Here is a 15,690-nt window from a genome sequence, read left to right as displayed (position 1 = left end):
GGGCACTCCTCCATCCAGGAGTACTGCACACGAATCAAGACCCTCGTCGACACTCTCATCGATTGCTGGATCCCAAAGTCCAATCGGGCCACCGTCTCTAACAGATTTGCCGGCTCAGCCGAAGTTTGACCACGCCGTCGCCAACCTCATGTACGATGAGACGCGTCTTTCATCCTTCATCCAGGCCCGCTCATATCTCCCGCATGAGGAGAACCTCCTCGCCCTTCTCACGGCGCTCTATGTCGGCTGTGCACCCCAGGCTCTGGCGTCCCCTGCTCCCGCACCCACGCCACCGGTGCCCTAGTAGCCAGCCTCCTCGAGTGGCAACCGTGGCCACAAACACCGCAATGGCCCCAACAACGGCGCGCCACCAGGTCCTACCAGTGCACTGTCCTCCCGCGTCAGCGCCCTTACTGCCCTTCAACCCGTGGATGGGTACCTTCCTGGCCTGGCTTGTGCGGCCGCCACCCACGAGTGCTGGCATCCTTGGTGCGTTGCTACTTCTTGAGCTTGCGTTGGTTTCTCCCTTGAAGAGGAAATGGTGATGCAGCAAAGTAGAGATAAGTATTTCCCTTAGTTAAGAACCAAGGTATCAATCTAGTAGGAGGTATATGCAAGTCTCCAATGATTGCACCTACACAAACAAACAAATACTTGCACCCAACACGATAAAGGGGTTGTCAATCCGTTCACGGTTACTTGCAAGGACGAGATCTGATAGAGATAGGTTTAAAAGATAAATAAAAGTGCAAAAGTAAATAAATTGCAGCAAGGTATTTTTGGGTTTTTGGTTTTATAGATATGAAAATAATATGATAAAAATAGACCCGGGGCCATAGTTTTCACTAGAGGCTTCTGATAACCCACAAGTATAGAGGATCGCAACAGTTTTCGAGGGTAGAGTATTCAACCCAAATTTGTAGATTCGACACAAGAGGAGCCAAAGAATATTTGCAAGTATTAGCAGCTGAGTTGTCAATTCAACCACACTTGGGGATTAATTATCTGCAGCAAAGTGATCAGTAGCACAGTAATATGATAGCTTTGATAATAGTAACAACAGCAATAGTAATAGTAACAGTGATAGTAGTGATTTTGTAGCAAGTGCAACAGTAACGATAGCAGTAGTATCTTAGCAAGAATAATATAAGATAAATTCATAGGCATTGGATTGGTGATTTGTTGGATGATATTCATCATGTGACAGTCATAACCTAGGGCGATACAACACTAGCTCTAGTTCATAAATATAATGTAGGCATGTATTCTGTAAATAGTCATACATGCTTATGGAAAGAACTTGCATGACGTCTTTTGTCCTACCCTCCCATGGCAGCGGGGTCCAATTGGAAACTAAGGGATATTAAGGCCTCCTTTTAATAGAGAACTAGAACAAAGCATTAACACACGGTGAATACATGAACTCTTCAAACTACGGTCATCACCGGGAGTGGTCCCGACTATTGTCACTCCGGCGTGGCCGGATCATAACACGTAGTAGGTGACTATAACTCGCAAGATCGGATCTAGAACATGGATATAATTATGATAGCATAAACGGTTCAGATCAAAGTGACAAGCATTAAGCATGGCAAACTCATAGCAACATCAATCTCAGAACATAGTGGATAGTAGGGATCAAGCCCTAACAAAACTAACTAGATTAGATGATGAATCTCATCCAACTCCTCACCGACCGGCGAGCCTACGAAGGAATTACTCACTCCCGGTGGGGAGCATCATGGAATTGGCGATGGTGAAGGGTTGGTGATGACGAAGAACGAAGATCCCCCTCTCCGGAGCCCCAAACGGACTCCAGATCTGGCCTCCCAATGAAGAACAGGAGGTGACGGCAGCTCCATCTCATGGATCGTGATAATTCTTTCTCTCTGATTTTTTTCTGGAAATATGTGATTTTATAGCATCGGTTTCACGGTCTGCGGGACCACCAGGTGGGGACAACCCACTTGGGGGGGGGGCAGGCGTGCCATGGTGGGTTATGCCCCCCTCAGGTGACTCTTGGCTCCAGAAATTCTCTTTTATTGTATAAAAAATCATCACAAAGTTTCGTTCCATTCCGAGATTTTTATTTTTGCACAAAAACAACACCACAGTAGTTTTGCTGAAAACAACGCCAGTCCGGGGTTAGTTTCATTCAAATCATGCAAATTAGAGTCCAAAACAAGAGGAAAAGTGTTAGGAATAGTAGATACGTTGGAGACGTATCAACTCCCCCAAGCTGAAACCTTTGCTTGTCCTCAAGCAATTTAGCTGATAAACTGATAGTGAAAAAGAAAAACTTTTACGAACTCTTTTGCTCCTGTTTGCATAAATAAGCTTAAACAACACCAAGGTTTTCAGCCAACATTATAACTAACCATGATGACAATAACTCTTAAAAATTATATTAACTCATATCAATGACATAATCAGCTAGCGAGAAATAATAAGATATCTCAAATAGTAACACGTTGTCAAAACAACCATAATATAATATGACAATAGTGGTTTACTCCCCCTCCACCAACAATCACACTCCATGGCTTGTCCGAAACAACGGGTGCCGTCCATACAAACAACAGTCCTGGGGGAGTTTTGTTTAATTATTTACATTTTTTAGTCCAGGACTGGGAATCCCTATTATCGCTCTTTTCTCGTGCAGTGGCAAGTGAATAAACACTCAACCTGGGAATAACCCGCTTAGCATGAAAGATACCGACCACCTCCTGTCGTTCCATGAATGATCCAGGCACACAAAAAGGATATTTATTTGAAGTTTTTAGAGGTGGCACATGCAAATTTACTTAGGATGGCAGGGTAATACCACATATATGTACATATGGTGGACTCATCTAGAATAACTTGGGTTCAAGGTTTTTGATGTACAAGCAGAATTCCCACTTAGTACAGGCGAAGGCTAGCAATTAGGTTGAGAAGCGGCCAACTAGAGAGCAACAACGGTCATGAACATGCATTACGCATAAGTAACATTGGACACTAGCATGAGTAGGATATGAACACCATGAACATAAATATCATAGAGGATATGTTGGTCTTGATTCAACTACATGCATGAACATGTGCCAAGTCAAGCCACTCAAACATTCATAGGAGGATACCATATCATCATACTACATCACAATCATTTTAACGCAATGTTGATATCCAAGATAAATCATTATCTACTCCTAGCTACTTATGCATGGCATGAGAAACTATAATCTGTAATTGTCATTGCAAACATGTTTAATCATAATGGGCTGAAGCATGGATACTAGGTTAAACATATTTACAAAGATAGAACTCTCTGCCACGACCAGTTCATCGAATATCGTCATTATTGCCTTTCACTTGCACGACCAAACGATGTGAAAATAATAATAGTGCAAGAGTGTCATGGACTAAGTTGGAGTCTACAAACATTTTATTCAACAGGAGAAGACAAGGTAATATGGGCTCTTTGTTGGATCAATAATTATGCATATCAGAGCCACTCAACATTTTCATCGTGGTATTCTCCTCGGTATTACTAGGATAAAAAGAAAAGAAACTCAGAAAAACACACTGAAATATTTTTGGAGTTTTGGGGTTTCTTGAACAAGCAAATAAAAGGGAAAAGTAAAAACGAGAAAACTATTTACACAGGAAAGCTCCCAACAAGCAAAAGAAGAACAAGGAAATCTTTTTTTGGGGGTTTGCTTTTTAGTATTACAACTAAGCATGCATAGAAAGTAAACTAACTACAACTAATTTTTTGGGTTTTTGTAAGGTTTTTCAAACACACAAGAAGAAAGCGAGAAAATAAATTTAACATGGATGATACAATGAAAAAGTGTGGACACCAACAACTGGAATGTGTGAACATGAATATAAAGTCAGTGGAAACACGTACTGCCCCAAGCTTAGGCTTTTGGCCTAACTTGGTAGTCGATTAGAAGTTTGGATAGTAGTCGGGGTGCTGAGGAGCGGGCATCCACGGATCCCACTATTGAGGCTCCTCCTCTGTTGCAGCCTGGTTGTTCCGGTAGGCGACGATGTCCTCGGGCATAATCCTGTATCTGCCCTGGCAAAAGGATAAAACAAAGTAGGTGTAGGCAATGGAATAATATCACTAGAGTTCTCACTAAACACCAGGTTATAAGGAATAGGAATGTTAGGATAATTGCGTCCAATAAACTAGTGGTGTTCCATGGCTGTGCGATCTAGGTAAACCTTGGGCAAAGGATATTCATGAAGGCGTATCTCAATGTTAAAGTGAGTCGTCAAGCGAGTAGCGTAAATACCACCATGTATTTTTCCCTTGGACTTATTAAGGTGAAGGCGACGAGCCACGATACCTCCTAGGCTATAAGTGTTGTCGCCTTGAAGTGCGCAATGCAATACAACAAAGTCTGGTGCGCTGAGTGCACCTACTTTTTCTCTAGCAAGAAAACACTAAGCAATAAATAAAGCAAAATAATGCAAGGCGGCAAAGTGTATGTCCCTTGGACTTATTAAGGTGAAGGCAACGAGCCACGATACCTCCTAGGCTATAAGTGTTGTCGCCTTGAAGTGCACGATGCAAGACAACAAAGTCTGGTGCGCTGAGCGCACCTACTTTTTCTCTAGCAAGCAAACACTTAGCAATAAATAAATCAAAATAATGCAAGGCGGCAAAGTGTATGCTAATGGCAGTGACACCCGACACCCCTCTCTCATCTCCCACTGTAAGCATGCGGTAAAAGGCATCAAACTCTGCGGGTCTAGGCTCGACTAAACTCCCGTCAGAAGGGATGCCTATGTCACAAAAATTAGTAAGTGGTATCTGACAGGTTTCAACATATAAATTAAACTACATCTCAGGAGGATTATTCCTAGGAAGGAAATTAAAACTTTGAACAAAGGTGTTTGTGAGGAGATGATACTATTCACATTCAGATGCGAAGAAGTCGGTGAGCCGGCATTAGCAGCATATTGTGTAAACTCTTGCAGGATTCTAGCCCCTTCCATGAACGGGGTATGCGGTCATTCGCACGGCCGTACTTCCGTCAATCGCTGGGTATGGAGATCACTGTCAAACGACTCCCTAACAACTCCCTTGGAGCTCTTCTTGGGAGCAAACTTCCTAAAGATATTCATCTTTTTCCTATGAACAAAATTCTGAAATTTTTAGTCCACAAAAATTTTCTCAACAAAACTTTACAAGATTTATAACAACTACTCATAGGGATACATAGAGGCCATAGCAAGCATTCAAACCACTTCGAACTCTAAGAATTCAACATGCAAGCTCATCTATAGCAGCACCAAGAGTAGCTAATTATGCAAAATATAAACCACTAAAACAAAAACTAATTGGACAAACGGAGGAGTCACATACCAAGCAACAATCCCCCAAAATAGTTTCGGAAACAGAGCTCTGAGCAAAGAGATCAAAATCCGCGGGTTTGAGAGCAAGAACATAGGAGAGTGAGCAATGGTGATTTTTTTCTGGATGTAGGTGATCATGTGGTATGAAGAGATAAGTGAGAGGACTCACGTGGGGACCACAACCCACCAGGGCGTGCCTGGGGTCTTGGCGTGCCCAGGTGGGTTATGCCCACCTGGTGCACCTCCCTCTGATGTTATTTGCACCAAAATTCTTAAATATTCAGAAAAAATTCGTATTAAGTTTTCAGAGCATTCTGAGAACTTTTATTTTTGGGTCATTTTTTATTGTACGAGAAATTCAGAAAACAGAAAAACATGGCATTTTATTTTATTTAACTAATAAAAATAGAAAACAAAAGGTAGGGATAGAAGGTAGTGCTTACTAATTCATCAACTTCATACCTCTAAAAAATGATCCATTAATAAGGCTGATCAAGTCTTATTAACAACCACTTTCGATTAGCATGAAACCAAAGAGTTTTCGTAAATCACTAAGTTACCTCAACGGGGATATGAATGTCCTGAACAATAAGCATTTCATATTTCACTTTGGCAGTAGGTAAAGGTAGTTGAAAACTTCCAATAGTGATTGTCGGAGATTTTTCAATAACATCAATACCATTCACTTGGAATTGTTTCTTCAGAAAGTGCATCGCATGCTCATTACCATTGATATGGAAAGTGACCTTGCTTTTATTGCAATCAATAACAGCCCCTGCAGTATTCAAGAAGGGTCTACCAAGGATAATCGACATGTTGTCCTCCTCAGGCATTTCAAGTATAACAAAGTCAGTCAAAATAGTAACATTAGCAACAACAACGGGCACTTCCTCACAAATACCGATAGGTATGGCGGTAGATTTGCCAGCCATTTGCAAAGATATTTCAGTAGGTGTGAGTTTATTCAAATCAAGTCTTTTATATAAAGAGAAAGGCATAACACTAACACCAGCTCCCAAATCACATAAAGCAGTTTTCACATAATTCTTTTTGATGGAGCAAGGTATAGTTGGTATCCCCGGATCTCCGAGTTTTTTAGGTACTCCATCTTTGAAAGTATAATTAGCAAGCATAGTGGATATTTCAGCTTCCGGTATTTTTCTTTTATTGGTGATGATGTCTTTCATATACTTTGCATAAGGAGGCATTTTAAGAATATCAGTCAAGCGAGTACACAAGAAGACTGGCCTTAGAATTTTAGCAAAGCGTTCAAATTCTTCATCAGCTTTCTTTTTAGTTGACTTAGGTGGAAAGGGCATAGGTTTTTCAACCCACGGTTCTCTTTCCTTGCCGTGTTTTCTAGCAACAAAGTCTCTTTTATCATATCTTTTATTTTGAGGTTGTGGGTTATCAAGATCAACTGTAGGTTCTATCTCAACATCATTGTCTGGTTCTTCATTATTTGGTTCACTATCTTCATGAACCTCATCATTAAATTTTGCATTATCAGAAGGTGAGTGTTCACTACCAGGTTGAGTTTCAGCATCAGAGATAGAGACTTCATTATCAAGAGGTTTTTCTATTTCAGGTTCACTAGAGGCATGCAAAGTCCTATCATTTATCTTCTTATTTTTATTTTTAGGAGGACTACATGCATCAGTATTAGCTCTTTGAGAGTCTTGTTCAATTCTTTTTGGGTGTCCCTCGGGATAAAGTGGTTCCTGAGTCATTTTACCTCCTCTAGTTGCTACTCTAACAACAAAGTCATGTATATTATTATTCATTTCATCTAGCAACTCTCTTTGAGATTTAGCAACTTGTTCTAACTGGGTTTGAACCATAGAAGCATGTTTCCCCACACCTCTAACATCATTTGAGATTCTAAATAACAAGTCACTCATGCGAGCAATCATATCAGAATTGTATTTCAACTGTTTCATAACATTGTCATTGAAGTGATCTTGCTTTCTAATGTAGTTTTCAAACTCATAAAGGAATTGTCTAGGGTACATATTGTGAGGATTATCATTATCATTAAATTTCATTAGAGAATTTACCTCTATGACCTTAGGTGGTGGTGGTGTATCAAGCCCATGTATTTCTTCAATAGGAGGTAAATTTTTGACATCCTCAGCTTTAATACCTTTTTCCTACATGAATTTCTTTGCCTCTCAGGACTGAGATATAATATATCCCTCTTCTTCGGAGTGGGTTTAAGTCGTGGTTCATGGAGAGTCCAATCATCATAATTTTTCAATATGTTATTTAATAATTTTTTAGCATGCCCAATAGTTCGTTCCCTGAAAACACAACCAGCACAGCTATCTAGGAAATCCCTAGAAGCATCGATTAGTCCATTATAGAAGATATGAAGTATTTCATTTTTCTTAAGAGGATGATTAGGCAAAGCATTAAGCAATTGGCAAAGCCTCCCACAAGCTTGTGGGAGACTCTCTTTTTCAATTTGCACAAAGTTAAATATTTCCTTCAAGGAAGCTTGTTTCTTATGAGCAGGGAAATATTTTTCAGAGAAGTAATAAATCATATCCTGGGGACTACACACACGACCAGGAGCAAGAGTATTGTACTAAGCTTTAGCATCACCCTTTAATGAGAACGGAAATAATTTGAGAATATAGTAATAGCGAGTTTTCTCATCATGAGTGAAAAGGTGGCTATGTCATTCAACTTAGTAAGATGTGCCACAACAGTTTCAGTTTCATAACCATGGAAAGGATCAGATTCAACCAAAGTAATTAACTCTGGGTCGACAAAGAATTCATAATCCTTATCATCAATAAAGATAGGTGAAGTAGCAAACTTAGGATCATATTGCATTCTAGCATGCAGAAATTTTTCTTTATACTTGCATAATAATTTCTCTAGATCATCTCTATCCTTACAAGCAAGAATGTCTCTAGTTGTCTCTTCATTCATAACATAGCCTTCCAGTACCTTAGGCAATTCATATCTAGAAGGGCTAGTTCTAGTAGGTGTTTCAAGATTTTTAGTTTGAATCTCATCATCAGTTTCAACAACATCATGTCTTCTTACTCTAGCAATTTGTTTAATTATAACAGAAGGTGAATCTAAAGCAGAAATGGATGCCAGTTCCTTACCCCCCCTCGTCTTAGAGGGAAAAATCTTGGTCTTAGCATCCTTCAGATTCTTCATAGTGATAAATTGATAATAATATCAAGTGACTCAACAAATATTGCTATGCTCTCCGGCAACGGCGCCAGAAAAAGGTCTTGATAACCCACAAGTATAGGGGATCACAACAGTTTTCGAGGGTAGAGTATTCAACCCAAATTTATAGATTCGACACAAGGGGAGCCAAAGAATATTTGCAAGTATTAGCCGCTGAGTTGTCAATTCAACCACACCTGGAGATCAATTATCTGCAGCAAAGTGATTAGTAGCACAGTAATATGATAATTTTGATAATAGTAACAACATCAATAGTAACAGTAATAGTGATAACAGTGATTTTGTAGCAAGTGTAACAACAACGATAGCAGTAGTAACTTAGCAAGAACAATATAAGATAAATTCGTAGGCATTGGATCGGTGATTTGTTGGATGATATTCATCATGTGACAGTTATAACCTAGGGTGATACAGCACTAGCTCCAGTTGATAAATATAATGTAGGCATGTATTCCGTAAATAGTCATACGTGCTTACGGAAAGAACTTGCATGACATCTTTTATCCTACCCTCTCATGGCAGCGAGGTCCAATAGGGAACCGGAACAAAGTATTAACACACGGTGAATACACGAACTCCTCAAACTACTATCATCACTTGGAGTGGTCCTGACTATTGTCACTCCGAGGTTGCCGGATCATAACACATAGCAGATGACTATAACTTGCAAGATCGGATCTAGAACATGGATATAATGGTGATAACATAAACGGTTCAGATCTGAAATCATGGAACCCGGGCCCAAAGTGACAAGCATTAAGTATGGAAAAGTCACAACAACATCAATCTCATAACATAGTGGATACTAGGGATCAAGCCCTAACAAAAATAACTAGATTACATGATGAATCTCATCCAAGTCCTCACCGACCAGCGAGCCAACGATGGAATTACTCACTTCCGATGGGGAGCATCATGGAATTAGCGATGGAGAAGGGTTGGTGATGACGAAGAATGAAGATCCCCCTCCCCGGAGCCCCAAACGGACTCCAGATCTAGCCTCACGATGAAGAACAGGAGGTGACGGCGGCTCCATCTCATGGATCGCGATAATTCTTTCTCTCTGATTTTTTTCTAGAAATATGTGATTTTATAGCATCGGTATCAGGGTCTGTGGGCCCACCAGGTTGGGACAACCCACCTAGGCGCGCCTGGGGGGGCAAGCGCACCCTGGTGGGTTGTGCCCACCCAGGTTCCCCCCTCGGGTGACTCTTGGCTCCAGAAATTCTCTTTTATTGTATAAAAAAATTGTCACAAAGTTTCGTTCCATTCCGAGAACTCTTATTTTTGCACAAAAACAACACCATGATAGTTCTACTGAAAACAACGTCAGTCTGGGGTTAGTTTCATTCAAATCATGCAAATTAGAGTCCAAAACAAGAGGAAAAGTGTTAGGAAAAGTAGATAAGTAGGATACGTATCAACTTCTGTCTTGAAGAAAGTATACGGTGGGTAAACAAATTACTGTTGAGCAATTGATAGAAAAGCGCATAATTATGACGATATCTAAGGCAATGATCATGAATATAGGCATCACGTCCATGACAAGTAGACCGACTCATGTCTGCATCTACTACTATTACTTCACACATCGGCCACTATCCAGCATGCATCTAGTGTATTAAGTTAACAAGAACGGAGTAACGCCTTAAGCAAGATGACATGATATAGAGGGCTAGATCCAATCAATATTGTAAAAACCCCATATTATTCTTAATGGCAACAATCAGGTACGTTCCTCACTACCCCTTCTGTCACTGGGTGAGGACACCGCAAGATTGAACCCAAAACAAAGCACCTCTCCCATTGCAAGATAGATCAATCTAGTTGGCCAAACCAAATCAATAGACCAGAGAGAAATACAAAGCTATCTTAATCATGCATAAGAGTTCAAAGAAGACTCAAATAATATTGATAGATAATCTGATCATAAATCCACAATTCATCGGACCTCAACAAACACACCACAAAAGAAGATTACATCGAATAGAACTCCAAGAACATCGAGGAGAACATTGTATTAAAGATCAAAGAGAGAGAATAAGTCATCTAGCTACTAGATATGGACCCGTAGGTCTATGGTAAACTAGTAACACATCATTGGAAGGGCAGCAAGGTTGGTGTAGAGGCCCTCTATGATCGAATCCCCCTCTGGCAGAGTACCGGAAAAGGCCCCAAGATGGGATCTCGCGAGAATAGAAGCTTGCGGCAGCGGAAAAGTATTTTTTGTGTACCCTATGATATACGGGGAATATTTGGGTATTTATGGAGCTGGAATTAGGGCTAGAGGGGTCCCAGGGGGGCCACAAGCTCATAGGGTGCCCCACCCCCTAGGGCGCCCCTGGTGAGCTTGTGGCTCACCCGTGGGTGTTCTGGCCTCCTCCCGAAGCTTCGTGGGCGTCTACTTGTCCAAGAAAAATCGTCAAAAAGTTCCATTCCGTTTGGACTCCGTTTGGTATTGATTTTCTGTAGAAGACAAAAACAAGGAGAAAACAACAAGTGGCACTGGGCACTAGGTTAATAGGTTAGTCCCAAAAATGATATAAAATAGCATAATAATGCAGATAAAACATCCAAGATGGATAATATAATAGCATGACAGAAAAAAATTATAGATACATTGGAGACGTATCAAGCATCCGGAAGCTTAATTCCTGCTCGTCCTCCAGTAGGTAAATGATAAAAACAGAATTTTTTATGTGGAATGCAACCTAACATGTTAATAAAGTAATCTTTATTTATTGTGGCATGAATATTGACATAAAAACAATAATACTTCAAGCATACTAAATAAAGACACCATGTCTTCTCAAAATATCATGGGTAAAGAAAGTTATCCCTACAAAATCATATAATCTTGTCATGCTCTATCTTCATCACACAAAGTATTTATCATGCACAACCCCGATGACAAGCCAAGCAATTATTTTATACTTTTAATGTTCTCAAACCTTTCCAAGTCTCATGCAATACATGAGGATATAGCACTATAGATGGAATAGTATATGATGGTGGAGGTTGTGTGGAGAAGACAAAAAGGAGAAAGTCTCACATTGATGAGGCTAATCAATGGGCTATGGAGATGCTGATCAATTGATGTCAATGCAACAAGTAGGGATTGCCATGCAACAAATGTACTAGAGCTATAAGTGTATGAAAGCTCAAAGGAAAACTAAGTGGGTGTGCATCCAACTTGCTCGCTCACGACGACCTAGGGCAATTTGAGGAAGTCCATAATTGGAATATACAAGCCAACACTGGTACAACGAAGTGCTATACAAATGGTTTTTAACCCCTTTCCACGAATGCATTCTGAACCGTCACCGAGTGAGTATGTGCGATAGGGGGGGGTCCTACCCACACGACCCAAAAACCGTCGGGGATAGGCCCTCCTGGCACACATGATCGAAAAAATGAGGTCATGTGCGACGTGTGAGCGATGAAATACGATTATACATACAATTGTGCTGAAAAATACAATTATACATGCCAAATCGTTTCCAGTCATAAGTACATCCCACACAGTCAGTCTCGGCTAAATGTTTCCGTTCGTATGTACATTCCACACAGTCAATCCAAGGAATATGTTTCCATTAGTATGTACATCCCAGACAGTCAATTCAAGAAGTACGTTTCCGTTCATATATACACCCTACACAATCACTCCAAGGAAAATGTTTTCATTCTTATGTACATTACACACAATTTTCCCCATTAAATCGTTTGTGATAGCGTTGTCATTGCAGACGATATTAACAATTTTATCGTTTGCGTTATTGAATGCATCACACATGGTGCGTAGAAGGAACTATGTGGCATAGGCTGTCCATCACACAAAATTTTTATGTGGTAAATGTTTGCGCAAGGTGGCATAACGCAAACAGTTTTCAAAAGTAAATAGTGTGTGATTGTTCATTGATCCAACACGGTTTATTCCTAGAAACTGTGTGCATTTCCTAAGGTCATCGCCCATAGTGTTTTCTCAATAACCGTTTGCAATAGAAAAATCCAATTAGGGTGCTAATTGGCCATTAGCAGACTAATTGTCCTATTATTAATAATCCATTTACTAACCTAATGGACATTTCATATTAATTACAAAATATATTTCAATTTCATATTAAGGAAGCAGGATTTCATAATCGAAATACAACAGAGTACACCATCATATAGCTTTAGCACTCAACTACCCCATTACACAACTGTACCAGCATCAAGTTTAACATGCAACATCTATACCTTTTGAAATTAGCATCATAGATGATACATACACAGATGAATCTCATTTGGAAAACTGTTGAAGCGGAAGGCAAATATTGAGCCTTCATTGATGTTGAAGGTCTTTGCAACTTTAGGATAGTGCCTGTGGATGATTGACCGTCCATCCTTCATCCTCTTTAGGAACACTTCAATATTGAACCATGGGTGTTGTATGAATACCTTCCTTGCCTCCTGACCATACAGGTGGTTTGAGAGGTAATCATCAGTGAACTGCTTTGGAAAGGCTTGAAAACAAGGATGTGCATAAATATCTTCTCTAGATTGGAAATGGGTCAAAGGAATAAAAAAGCCAAGGTATAATAGTTAGTACCATCCTGTAGTGAACTGATGTCTTCTTCATTGTGCACACGAAGGTCTTGTTGTTTTTTGTCGCTAATTTCTTTATCCTAACAATCTTTCTGAGTTTCCTGACTTGACTGATATTGATGGACAACTCATTTCCCCATATGCAAAAAGGGTCAAACAGTGGGTCAAAACCTCTGACAGCAGGACCTACATGTGCAAGACCAAATTGTTAAAAACCTAAATATTAGAATGCATGGTTCCTGCAATTGCAAAATAATGTGCTATTAGACAAAGGACCATGCATGTGCAAACCTCGATTGTAAACCTCAGTGCTTCCCATTGTTTCCCTGCAGCACATATAAGGTAGTTAGTTATCAGGTTAAGTGAGGATTCACATGCTATCAGTAAAATATGTTGATGAGAAATAGGCACATTGCAGATTCATTGGATTAATTTGAGCCACATAGAAAACACATTTATCCAAACCAAGCATCATTAAGAACTAGGAAATATAGCAATTGTATGTGTTTCTCATGTATTAAGTGCAGCTAAATTCGATTTATTCCTCACACATTGGTATGCGTCGGTGCTATACAAATGGTTTTTCACCCCTTTCTGCGACGGCATTTGGAACCATCGCCTAGTAAGTGACGGCGAAAGGGGGTCCTTCCCACACGACCCAGAAACCATCGGGGATATGCCCTCCTGGCACACATGCTCGGCAAAATGAGTTCGTGTGCGACTGGCGAGCGCTCAAATACGGAAATACATACAGTAGAGCTAAAAAATACAATTATACAGGCGAAAATGTTTCCGGTCGCAAGTACATCCCACACAGGCAGTCCCCGCTAAAGGTTTCCGTTCGTATGTACATCCCACACAGTCGCTCCAAGCAAAACGTTTTCGTTCACAGGTACATCACACACAATTTTTCCTGTTAAATTGTTTGTGATAGCATTGCCATTGCAGACAATATTAACAATTTTATTGTTTGCATTATTGAATGCGTCACACACGGTCCATAGAAGAAACTGTGTGACAAAGGCTGTCCATCACACACAGTTTCAACGTGGTAAACGTTTGCGCAAGGTGGCCTAACGCAAACAGTTTTCAAGACAAAGTCGTGTGTGATTGTTCATTGATCCAACACGGTTTATTCCTTGAAACTGTGTGCATTGCTTGAGGTCATCGCCCACGTTAATTTTTTTATAACAATTTGCAATAGCAAAACCCAATTAGCAGGCTAATTGCCCTATTATTAATAATCCATTTATTAATCTAATTGACATTCATATTAAGAACATAATATATTTCATTTCCATATTAAGGAAGCGGAATGTCATAATTGAAATACATCAGAGTACAACATGATATAGCTTCAACACTCAACTACCCCATTACACAACTGCACCAACACCAAGTTTCACATGCAACATGTAGAACCTTTCGAAATTAGCATCATAGACGGTATATAGACAGATGCATCTCATCTGGAAAACTGCTGAAGCGGAAGGCGAATATTGATCATTCATGTTGAAGGTCTTCGCAACTTTAGGCCAGTGCATGTGGATGATTGACCGTCTGTCCTCCGTCCTCTTCAGAAACACTTCAATATTGAACCGTGGGTGTTGTATGAAACCTTCCTTGCCTCTTGACCATAGAGGTGGTTTGAGAGGTAATCATCAGTGAACTGCTTTGGAAAGGCCTGAAAACAAGGATGTGCATAAATATCTTCTCTATATTGGAAATGGGGCAAAGGAATAAAAAAGGCAAGGTATAATAGTTAGTACCATTTTGTAGTGAACTGATGTCTTGTTCATTGTGCAGACAAAGATCTTGTTGTTTTTTGTCGCTAATTTCATTATCCTAACAATCTTTCTGAGTTTCTTGACTTGATTGATATTCATGGACAACTCATTTCCCCATATGTAAAAAGGGTCGAACAGTGGGTCAAAACCTCTGACAGCAGGACCTACATGTGCAAGACCAAATTGTTAAAAACCTAAATATTAGAATGGTCCCTGCAATTGCACCATAATGTGCTATTAGACAACGGACCATGCACGTGCAGTTAACTAAACACCACAATAAATGAACCAAACGTTAACTGAGCACCATATTGCACAATATAACATACTCCTAATAGAAGATCAGATAGTTAACCAAACCAAGCATGCTTGACAACTTGGAAATATAGCAATTGTATTTGTTTCTCATGTATTTAGTACAGCCAAATTCAATTTATTTCTCACATGGTATACAATAACAGAATGCACCCACATCAATTCAACATCGCATTGTAGTATTGAACCAAATAGTTAACTAAACACCACAACAAATGAACCAAATGTTAACTGAGCACCACATTGCACAATATAACATACTCCTAACAGAAGATCGGACAGTTAACCAAACCAAGCATGCGAGACAACTTGGAAAATTGCACCCCGAAGAATTGAACATCACATTTACAGAATTGAACCAAACAGTTAACTGAACACCACATTGCACGACATATAGAACATATACTCTAGAGAAGAAGATTGCATGGTAAAAGTAGATAGC

Source organism: Triticum aestivum, chromosome 7A, assembly GCF_018294505.1.
Source record: "Triticum aestivum cultivar Chinese Spring chromosome 7A, IWGSC CS RefSeq v2.1, whole genome shotgun sequence".
NCBI lineage: Eukaryota > Viridiplantae > Streptophyta > Magnoliopsida > Poales > Poaceae > Triticum > Triticum aestivum.
This window is presented reverse-complemented; position numbering follows the sequence as displayed.